This window comes from Periplaneta americana, chromosome 9, assembly GCF_040183065.1.
Source record: "Periplaneta americana isolate PAMFEO1 chromosome 9, P.americana_PAMFEO1_priV1, whole genome shotgun sequence".
NCBI classification, from domain to species: domain Eukaryota; kingdom Metazoa; phylum Arthropoda; class Insecta; order Blattodea; family Blattidae; genus Periplaneta; species Periplaneta americana.
The window spans coordinates 53,145,536-53,157,917 of record NC_091125.1 but is presented as its reverse complement, the minus strand read 5'-3'; the positions used below and the strand labels follow the sequence as shown (position 1 = coordinate 53,157,917).

The window sequence follows — 12,382 nt, the reverse complement described above, 5'->3', positions numbered from 1 at the left end:
TAATTTTGATAAGACACCAAATCATTCTTTATAGGTTTTCAATTAGAGTAGAGGCACACAATTATATGTCTGGCTCGGTTTCTTTAACTTTGTATCTTGGTTCCTTTCTGCAAAATTCATACAGTTACTGCATAAGAAATAAATAATTTGAATAATTCAGGGAGAAAAAAGGTACACCGATAGACAGAGGCACAGATAAAACATGTATAAACTATCACAGGTGTTGGAAATATATATATATTTACAGCATATTCTTTAGACAGGGTTTTTTTTTTAATTTATGCAGAAATTGAAAGTAGAGAATAAATTTGTTAGAATTGATTTTGATCAAAACATCATTTTGTGTTATTACTATGCAGTATGATATATGTATAATATGGTTATTTTTGTATCAAATATTCTATAACTTCATCTGCATATTTGTGTGGAATAAATTAAACCGTAAATAATGACTACCAACGAAATCCGCTCAGTGGTTCATGTGATAAAGCTGTATACAAAACACGCAGTGACAGGCTGACTACACATATAAACACAATGGATCTTGCATTAATGATGCTGAAAATTCCATTTAAATCGAAATAATTTAATTAATTTTAGTGTCACAGTATTTTCTAATAAAAAAAAGTTAAAACAAGAAAAGTTATCTGCTTTCAACGTAACCTTCTCTACATTCGGTCAGAAAGAAAATGCATTTCAACTACAAATATACCTGTATGTGTAGTTTTTCTTTCGTATTGACCAGGTCTAATTCTAATCTACTTGACCTCGGTGGAAATGAGAAAACATGAATATTTCGAAGCTAAAATTTGCAGCTCTGAAACAAATATTTTAAGTACTGTTTTAATGAAATCGTTACGAAATATAACAAATAAACGTACTGAAGATAGGCGATTTTACGTCGGAATGGAGAAGGTTACATAAATAGTAATTTTTCAGATTTTTTATTAACCCAGAGTAACTAGAAGACGGTTATAATTTCTTTAATATGAAGTAGAATTTCAATATTAGAAAGTTCAACGATTCTATATTTCCGAACCGGTATTCTAACATTTTTACTGGTGGTGTTGTATTTTATCTCTAGTAAAATCGCAGTATAATAAACAAAAAAAATCGTACGTGTCAATTCCCATTTAGTTTTGATTTAATGCCTCAGTGGGACTTAATGAATTCAGAAATATGCGCAGAATTTTGTTTCGTAACTTCTATTACAAATTGTCATTGTAGAGTGGGTGACTAAATGAAGATGTAAATGAGTAAAACGTTGGGAAGGGAGGTTCTTTAGATTGGCTCCCGAGTCGATATAGTATATAAAAAGGCTTGTCGAGGAGATTTTTAAGGACGAAAATGTTCCTGAAGTGAGACGCTAAGTAGAGGTGTTCGTGACAAGTACTTTATTTTTATACAAAAGAGGGAGACTTGTGTCTAACTTCTCTTTCTATGACTAGCGCACTTTTCTACACTGAGAGCAAGAGTAAAGAAAAATAAGAGGAGAAACGTATTCAGCTAATTAAGAATTGATTCGGAAGTGTGCGCAAAATATTAGTCGGAACGTCCCAACATAAATTGTCAATGTTGTGTCTGTGATCAACTTAGTAAATTTGGATAAGAGAGTTGCAACTTTGGGGTGAGTCGATACATCTCAGGAAAAGGGCTATTGCTGAGAATTTTTTTAAACGACGAAAATTCATTGTGCGTTCCAACAGTGGGACCTTTCGAGTAGAGGTGTCTGTGCGAAGTGTTTACTTGATACAAGAAAGAAAAACTGGTGTCTAACCTCTCTGCTACTACTACACTGTCCTTGCACCGAGAGCCACAAGAATGCATAACAGCTGGATCGTCCGTCACACCGCGACCGAACGACGGCCCCGCGCACCCGCACTCTGACAGCCACAGCCTTGTAGACGTGTCGGTTCGGCACCACACATGTCCGCACAGCCGGCGCGCCGATCCTCGACTGACGCTGGCTCGGCCCTGCACCCTCATCCACCCGCCCGATCGATCTGCCTGCACTCCTCCTCCCCCAAAACCTGGACCTGTTTCCCCGGCGACCATTGTTGTGCGCCCATGGTCATTCTTGCTTTGCCATTGTGACCACTGTTGCACTAATGTGGAGCAGCTTTAAGGGATAATCAGTACGTAGTGTGGTCTGAACGGGGCATAAACTGGCTCCCTCTCCCAATTCTCATTCACCGACTTACTCAATTATCCCAAATCAATTCACTCACTGACTCGCTGACTGATTCACACTCATTCACCTTAAGCTTATTCACTGAATCAATGAATTAACTCAAATTTAATTACTCACTTGGGTGCCTAACTAGTTTCCTAATTTGCTTTGACACATTTAGCTATGGTATTCAACGTAGTGTAGCAGAATGTTTCCATTTTCTGAACGTGTGTCAAACGCAGAAACATCCAAAGTTTCGGAGTTACGTTTCGGCTTCAACATCACGGAAGACAAAGGAAGGGAAATCTCCCTGTTCAATCCGTTACCAAGAGTTATTCTCCTCCAAGACTGGACTAAAATATTATGTCGAGTGGGTACAATACAGTTTAGAGGAAGGGCGGAGCTACTGGAAGAAGAGGGACGAAAGAGTCAGCTTTGACGCATGGTACTGTACTTTGAGATGCTTAATTTTCTATTCACCCATTTCGTAACTCATTAAATCGTCCCAAACTCCTCCACCGAATGGGTTTGATTGACTCACTCACTCACTCACTCACATTAACGTATTCATTCTATGATACACTTGTCTATTGATTACTACACCGAGTCACATATTACCCATTGCGAAAAAAATCTGCCCTGTATCAGGGATACATCGGCACGTAGAATAAGTCATAAAGTTTCAGGAAAGAACCTACAGTTGTATTGGTTTAAAGGTTTTATTTTTGTTTCGGTTTACAAATGAATAAAATGGATCTACAGAGAAGTAGGGCATGCAATACATTGTCTCTTCGTATGAAACGATATTGCGAAATTAGTCCCAGTTTACAACACACTTTTCACCATGGTTCACTCAATCTATCGTACGTGTCTATTATCACTTTGGTATCGCAGAACTCGCGATTACAAACCAAGCGAGTGTTCGCAAAAGACTGTAGGTGCACTCGATGTCTAGATATTACAAAGAGAAATCGGGTGACCCGGCTATTTTTACATGCAACTTCGGGGCCCCATGATTATAGCATGGGAAGGTAATGTCATTGTCCATGGTCACTCAAATTGCATTGGTTCATGGCCTAATAACATTACCACTCTGCTGTGACTAGTGTTGTTACAGTATGTGAAAATCGGTCATTTTTTGTTTTACAACGGATCCCTGAACGGGTGTCCCTACTTGTTGCGGGGAAAGATGTAGTCTATGTAAAAAAATAAAAAAAGTCTGTCCAAGTTTGAGAAACAGAGTGCGGAATGGTAATTCTTATAATCAACTTGCAATGGCGAGTGGTGTTTGCACACATTCATACATATTTCGAAAGGTTGCATTAATTTGTTGTATTTCAACGAACATAAGTCATTACTTTCACAATATCTAATGAGCCTAGCAGTGACCAGAATGCAGTAGCATGAAATATACTCGTTACATCTCCACTTCGAAGTTCTGACACATTAACGCATTGTTTGACATGTTTGATTAAAGAAGAGTAAAATGACATAAATATCTTATAATTGAAGGGTTCAGAACCATAGCAGGCCAAGCGTCATTTACCAAAACCATAGAAAACAAGGTTAAAATGAAGTTATTACCATAATTCAATGGAAACATATAGCAAGTAATATAAAATATACACATTCAAACTAAATGATATGACAATCTTCATTCAACTATGGTATTCACTTAACTTTAACCCTTGCTTTCTCCTTTTTAATAAATGGCGCTTGGCCCACTATGGCTCTGAACCCTTCAATTATATAGTATTTCAGAATAAAAACAAGGGATGAGCAAATTGAAGGAAGAACCCGAGATCAGGCAAGTGGAATACCAAAATTTCTGTTACATTTTTACATCGAAATAAATATATATTTCTTTAAGAACTGAACCTGTTGCCCATACCATAGGCCTATTGTATTTGTGATAGTTATAAATTCACAGAAAAGGGAGTCGACTATGTAGTCATCATGACTTAAGGCCGAAACTTAAGACAATGGGACAAATATAATACAAAGGACATACATTTAGTCTCTGTAAGAGAAAGATACAGCTATCTTCATGTAGGTAATCAAACTTGAGTTAAAGGGCTTTGACGATTTATAATACATTACTTGCTGATTTACTTAAAATAATTTTTTGGAACTTTTCCGCCTACATTTTGTTTTCGTATAGAGAAAGCCGCTCCACTGTTTGAGAAGAGCAACGACATTTTTAATTGTATGATACCTAACATATTGCCATTTAGTAATAAGCAGATATATAGCCTACTGTTTATTTATAGAAAATTCTATTTTACCTCGCAGCATCAAGATTCTCATATTTTACTTGAGTAAGCGAAGATAAGATGGGATTCTTTAGAATTAATTTTAACGTGCTTATTACACTTTTACTACGTCATACTACTTTTGACCAATAAAACGGTACGAAAGGACGTCTTTCAACGAATCACGGCTATTTATTTTACAATTTTATCGCTTCCCTAGCATTTGTTTAACTTTATCGCTTACCGAGCATTTGTTTGTTTTTATCACTACCTTAGCATTTGTTTCTTTGTTTGCCAACATTTCAAACTGCAAATTATTTAGGGTACTATAAAACATACTTTGCGATCGTAATTTGTTTCCCGCATAGATACTCGACTGAAAATGGCGGCTCCATTCAAACATTTTGGTGAAGGTAACATTAGTGAAATAGAATTTCAGTAAGTCAATTAATATTTTATTGTATTAGAGTACTTTGTTTCTTCTAATCTTTATATACTTTCTTCTAATCGTGTAATAGTCAATTAAATCTCACTCGAGTTTTTATTTTCTCTAGATAAATCAAAACCTCTAGTGAGATTACTGTTGAAAAAAATACAATAGGTGAATTTTATCTACTATTTCAATCCGAAACAGGATTTTTTTTAATGTTCTATATCTACGACAATGTATTTCAACTCAGCTTCTCTTTGAATGGAAGTCATGCCAAAAAATTTAATCGTTCGTTTAAATCCATGTCTCGGTATTGCTAGCCAACACTGTAACATATTCTCTGGAAAATTGTAGGAGTCACTTGAGTAGAAAATAGGCTAAGAGAAAGAAGCAACATCTATCATTTAGACAAGGTTGGCACCGCGAACCTCGTATCCAATTACAAACATAAAACAGTAATTACTACAGTCAGGAAAGTCTTTCTCTATAATGTGTGATGCTAATTTATAGTTTAGTTGCTAGGCAACTGGTAATTTGTATTATCCAAGTCTGTCCAACGAAAGAGTAAAGCGATGTAAACATATGCACGTGATCTTGAGATCTTTGAATCGGCAGTGACTTTTTTGTTGCCATGTGAACAGATCTACAGTTGGAATGCTTTGAAGTATGTTCTAAGATGCATTTAACAACAATCATTTTATACTGCATTGTGATAATATATTTTAACCCTTTGATGCACGCATTTGGGAAGGAAATAAAAAATTGTGTTTGCAATGAAATTAAACTTTTATTTGTCTAAGAGAAGTGCCTCAAATTTTAAAAATTCTAAAAACTTCCATTTTTACACAGAAAATGGGTGGTTCCATGGTAAAACCACTATGCAATACTGTATAACACAATGTCTTCAGACTTACTGCGAATGATACAAAAGGAAACAGTTTCTGGTTTCATTAAGGCAAAGTGCCACTTCACATGTGTTGCGTGGTAATTAGAAAGGAAAAGAATGGACCTTCTATCCTTCCACTTGAGCCAGGACACTCTAGCATATGACGTACGGCTATCACTCTCACCACGTTTCATGTCGCGGTCTCTTCTTTCGTCGTGTGGTAAACCAATACGCCCATGTCTAACTGTACTACATGCATACATATTTTGTTGTCTCAAACTTGTGAAAAAGTTGTCAAAAACACTTTGTGATTGTCACCAACCATCTCTACCTTGTAGCCATGATGAATAAGCTGACACAAAAATGGAACATTTTGTTGGATATGGTAAGCGTAACTACCTGTTTGCGTAGTGGTTACGTTTTGAAACCACCACATTATTTCTATATTGACGCCACATGTGTCGAAGAAATTACAATCTTGTTACTGAAATATGTTCTAAAAGACTGAAAGACAAATAACACTAAATAGAAACTTACGTAACTGTGATATTTTAGCATACAACTGAAATAAAGACATGTAGCGAGTCTTCCACACCCAAACTATTGACAACAACATCGGCCATCTTAGTGGAGCAACACAAATATAGGGAAAATAAAATTCTTCTACAGTTACTAGGGATCAGTGAACACAGCGCAGTAGTTTTGAAATAAAAATTACACTGTAAGTAGGCAGGAAACTCAAATTTAAAAGGTGGTTATGTACTGTAACCACTGCGCTTCAAAGGGATAATCTCTCATCGAAAATGTGTGGTGGAAGAATCACAGTATGAGTGTTTCGGATTCTTTTCTGGAAAACGTATGACTGCGAAGTATGTGAAATATATGAAGTAGAATGTGAAGGGATGATCATTACTAGGATGGAATCAAACTGGCTCCAATAATTCAGTAAGGGGATGTAAGAGTTGAAGATAAATCTCGCTCAGGATGACTATTGTAGCAAAGAATGAGGCTCTCTACTCAGTAAACAGAAGAACAGCTACTTGTCTGCAACCGTCAATTGTCGGCCAGTCTTAGTCCTTCCAGTGTCACCCCCAACAATTTGGGATACAGCGAAAAAGCCAACGAGTTGATCCCCATGAAATGAAGGAAACATAAGTCCAGCAACTAATTGATGTCCGCAAACATCTTTGAAACCATGAAAACGACCGGTTCTGAAAGGAGTGGGGTTTGTGATGGGAAGTGAATAATTCTAGATAATCCTGACAAGTGAAAGCAGTGGTCACCCGGTGATGAAGAACATCAACCAGCAGTTAATGCCATTTCGTCGCCTAGCAGACGAAGAGACGTAACTCCAAAAAATCGATTTTAGAGATAGGCCTACGCCCGTCTCGAATACTTCAGTATGTAAACTACATAGGGATGCATTCAAAACCGGTGTATCACTAAAATCGATTCCTTGGAGATATGTCTCTTCGTCTGCTAGGCGACGATTTAAGTCACGAGATAGAACTGTGTAAAATAGCGAAGGCATCGTGCACTTCAAACTTGTACCAAATGGTCATGCGTTGACGCTGAACTCCGAGTACACAGAGTTGTGAAGCGTACCTACCTAGCTTTGATCAAGAGACCCGTACACTCCTTCAACAAGACATGCTTATGCAACCGTCACGAATGACTCTGGAAAATATACAACGTACAGTCCAGATGTTGCACTATCAATCTATTTGTTCTGACCTATTGCAACATATTTTCTTTAATGATGGCGGTTTATTGCAATTGGAGAAGTGAGAAGAGCCTGTAGAGAGTTCTCATCTTATTCACAGGATTCGTATCGTCAACAAATTCGGATGCTTACAGGGAAATGTCAGATGAGTGAAAGTCAATTATTAGAATAATCTCACTTTTTCTATTTATTGTCAATAATAATTGTCCAATAATTGTAACTCGTACGAGGTAAGCCCTGGCTTAAGCAACCCGCAGCGCATATTCTTTAAGGTCTTTTTCCTATTTTATATAGAAAGTTATTGACCTTAGCAGAGCATGCTTGACATGCAATATCTCCTGGTTCTATAGGCGTTTAGACACCCAGGATATAAATGTTATGTTATGTTTTATTTAACGACGCTCGCAACTTCAGTGGTTATATCAGCGTCGCCGGATGTGCCGGAATTTTGTCCCGCAGGAGTTCTTTTACATGCCAGTACTGACATGAGCCTGTCGCATTTAAGCACACTTAAATGCCATCGACCTGGCGCGGGATCGAACCCGCAACCTTGGGCATAGAAGGCAAGCGCTATACCAACTCGCCAACCAGGTCGACTCCCAGGATAACACTTTTACTATGTCATACTACTTTTAACCAATAAAACGGTATGAAGGACGTCTTTCAACCAATCCTGGCTGCTTATCGCATAATTTTAACACTTCCCTAGCATTTAATTTTATCACTTACCTAGCATTTGTTTGTTTTTATTACTACCCTAGCATTTGTTTCTTTGTTTGCCAACATTTCAAAGTGTAAATTCTTTACGGTACTATAAAACATGCTTTGCGATCGTCATTTGTTTACAGCATAGACAGTCAACAGAAAATGGCGGCTCCGTTCAAACGTTTTGGTGAAGCTAACATTAGTGAAATAGAATTTCAGTAAGTCAATTAATATTTTACTGTATAAGAGCACTTTATTTCTTCCAATCGTGTAATAGTCATTTTACAATTCATTTTTGATTTTCAGATAAATCTATTCAAGACAAATTTATTCAAATGCTCAATCATATGATTTATCAATTTGAAAATTTTATTATTTGCTAATACATCTTGAAAAAGATATTCATGAACGTTTTCGCCTCTACAACATCATCAGATATTAAAAAATTTGAGGAAATCTAAACATAAGTCTATTAAATTGTACACAGTAATATGCATAACAGTGGTTGAATGATTAATCATGAGTTTTATGTAATGAACAATTTATAATGGAACATATTAGAAAATTATCAAAATTGAACCCTGTCCCATTATACATTTTTCATTACATAAAACTCATGATTAATCATCATGGCATCATTACTGTTTATGTTCGCTAGAATATTCAATTGAAATGAGAGAGTAGAAATATTTCTTAATTGTTTCTTAATTTGAAATAAGCGTATCTTGTTGTCTACGTTTTCTGAACATTTAATTAAAATTAGGCTGGAGAGTTTATTTTAAATTTTCCAAGATTTTATTTAACGTGAAAAGAACAGTGTTAGTTCTCCTCTCTCTAACACAGTTTAAACATAAAAATTAAACGTTGTATCATCTGTATTTTTTATTACAATGTACGCTATGTGGCAATGACCTTCCACTTTCTTGTTCATAACAAGCCAGGTGAAAGGATTGTTCAGAGCAACACGGCCTTATGTGCACTTTCTACTAATTACACAGCGCTGCACGATCTCGTAATTCATATATTTTAAAATGCACATTTTTCTTGAAAACTATTCAAAATACAGCAAAATGGTGTTTGACTTTTTTTGTTGCTCTTTACTAAAGGAATCATACACCAGAATGAAGGACATTACTTACGGGTCACACTGTATGTAATATATAATCCATATACCCAATATTTCTATGAACATTGCCTGAAATACTGAATTTAAAATTTCAGAGCATTACTGGCATATGTTACTTTTTACTGTCGGCAATCGTAGCTACTGAGTTACGGAATCCAACCAGCAACATTCAGACAGAAAGCCACTCACCCATAATGTCGTCGCCCAGTTGGTGACGCTATTCAAAGGTTCTGTGCGCAACTGATCGCTTTCTGAAAGACTACGAACAGTCACAGATGAAGGGACAGCAACTGCGGTCCTAGCCGCATTCAGCAAGAGCCCTTAGAGAATCTCTCGATGTTTGTCAGTGTAGTATATCAGCCAAAGAAGTTTGTTTCGAATTTTGCACGCATATCACTGACATCGATACAAGCTACAGAGTTCGTTCGTGATTAGGTGAAGATCTTCTATGGGTAGGTAAGTAATAGGTCGTCGAGGTCCTGTTGAATTTTCACCTCGGTTGCCATGTCTAATATCCCTGGATTTTTATTTGTGAGGACACTTAAATGCCATTATATTACTTATTAAGAACATTAACAGCACGGACGACCGCAAATAAAGGATCACAGAAACCATGTTTCAAATCACTCCCAACACATTAAAACAAGCTTAAAGCAAGCGGGAGAATGGAATTGAGGCATGCATTCAAGCAGATGCTTGAATATTGAACATATACTGTTAATGTTCCTATGTAATCTGATTTCTGCCTCACCCTGTATACCGGATTGAGAATCACAAACACATATAATTTTATTATAGAATATGCCTCATATATTTTTAAGTTGAGGAAATAAACCTCGACTTAGAACGCTGGAATCCCTTCTATATCAAAAATATAAAATAAAATCCTTACAGTGTATTCAATTTATTTTCTTTACCAATCTTTGTTCGCAGTCCTACGAAATTGAAGCCTTCACGGTGACTGTGTTTATTATTTTAATTTTCTTACTGTGGAATCTTAATAGTTTCGATGTTTCGAAACTACTCACTATAAATTGTCATCACCAGAGTAGTAAAGCTCAATAATTAGATTTACTTAAAATGTTATTTTAAGTGATCGTGCTTCATTTAATTTAGGATACTCCCTGTTATTGTTATTATTATTATTATTATTATTATTTGTATTATTATTAATTTATTATTAATTGTATTTTTATTAATTGTGTTTATTATTAATTGTCATTATTGAGTGTAATTAGTTACCATTGCCACCGGGTATATACCCATTTGCAGTGTGAATACATACATACATACATACATACATACATACATACATACATACATACATACATACATACATACATACATACATTCGACCTGGTTGGCGAGTTGGTATAATGCTGGCCTTCTATGCCAAAGGTTGCGAGTTCGATCCCGGGCCAGGTCGATGGCATTTAAATGCGACAGGCTCATGTCAGTAGATTTACTGTCATGTAAAAGAGCTCCTGCTGGACAAAATTCCGGCACATCCGGCGACGCTGATATAACCTCTGCAGTTGCGAGAGTCGTTAAATAAACCATAACTTTTTTTTTTCATTCATTCATTACATTACATATATACCTGAAGGGTTCTGTTGGATCTGTGAAGCCTGGCGATTCTTCAGGTATTTGAATAAAGTACTCTGATGATGAAATGTACTGTAAGTGGTTCGAAATGTTAGAGATATCAAACCTCACCACACGGTCCAGATACAAAAATTCTTCCGAATTTTCCAATGATTTAATTAATCATAAACTGTTCAGAAACCTTAGAAAGAATTTAACACCAAAGGCTGCGTTAAAAATATTAATACAAATGTGCGTGTTCTTCAACTTTTGGATGACAGTGTACTCAACACACACTAAATTGATCGAGTCGCACGTAACCTTAATGTGTTCGCAAAGTGTCAAGGTTAAAATTGATCACTTCGTTTGATGCCGACTTTGTCAAATGTTATTTGAAAGGTCAGTATGTTTTAGAAACTTCCAAATTTGACCTTTCATTTCAATGAAAAGGAAAAAGGAACACCGAACTTCGAACAAAGAAATGGACGGTATAAGTCTGGATGGGACTAGTTCTAATCCTATAGGCCTAGACTATAGAGCTTGATTATGATACTTTTTGGACAATTTTAGTAAATTTACGTATCAAAATGTGTATGAAAATAGACAGTCTCTTAACCAAACAAGGAACAATAACACTGTAGCAAAGAACATATTTACGAAATAAGAAGTTGTGCGTTGATGTACTATTACAAGTGACATGATACGTATAGGAAAGTGCTTGTTAAACACTTTTCCCCACTCGGGCGACGCCAAGTGTATCAGCTATTATCTGATACTTACCTCATAGAAGGAATTTTATTTAATTTCCCCTAGGGTTTATGCTAATAGTATACTTAGCTTCCTGTTACTTCCAGAATAGATGATTATGGACGATGTTACTTTATGGGAAATTATGAAATAATTTACAAGGTAAACAGAACTATACCTAGAAAGAATTCCACTTAAACTCTTAAGGGATTCGAAACCGCATTTTCGACGTGTTATAGTCTCCACAGGTGAGCCTAAAGCAAAAAACTACCCAAAAATATAAGCAACTGCAAATTTAAGTTATATTCAAAGATAGAGACAACGGAAAACGTATTTTTTTCGGAAGTTACGGAACGAAATTCTGCAAAACGTCCGTAACTTCTACTGTACAAACATATGTCGTAAGTGTCCAGCTTCGGCTAATACAACGAAGAGATTAATACATCATAAATATTTTAGACATAATTTGGATGACCTATTGCGTGTATAATTTAATTTATTGGAATCCAAATATTTGTTATATGAGAAAGAATAGGAACTAACCGACAAATTTTATTTCAAACACAAACAAGAAGTTCAATTGAATGATTATAAAATCTACCAACAGCATAACATAGCAATTCGGAATCCGTGTGATTTCAATAGACAAAAAAATAATATCGGTAATTATTTGTGAACAGATATCGTAAATCTATGCCAATAATTGCAATCGACAGAAAATTGAAACATAAATGTGTTTAGGGGCATAAACCATCCTAG

At 35.9% G+C, this 12,382-nt stretch overlaps 1 protein-coding gene across 2 annotated transcripts in view; it reads right to left on the bottom strand.

Annotated features, from left to right (window-relative positions):
• LOC138705937 (pleckstrin homology domain-containing family G member 5-like) overlaps positions 1 to 12,382 on the bottom strand; it is a 705,365-nt gene that overhangs the window by 425,290 nt on the left and 267,693 nt on the right. The window contains exon 1 of one of the 2 annotated variants that reach the window (XM_069834735.1): positions 1,778 to 1,930. The exons of the other annotated variant lie outside the window; for it this stretch is intronic. The gene's annotated coding sequence lies outside the window, so the exon portion shown is untranslated. Of the gene's footprint in view, positions 1 to 1,777; positions 1,931 to 12,382 lie in introns of those variants that run through there. 2 annotated transcript variants of the gene reach the window in all.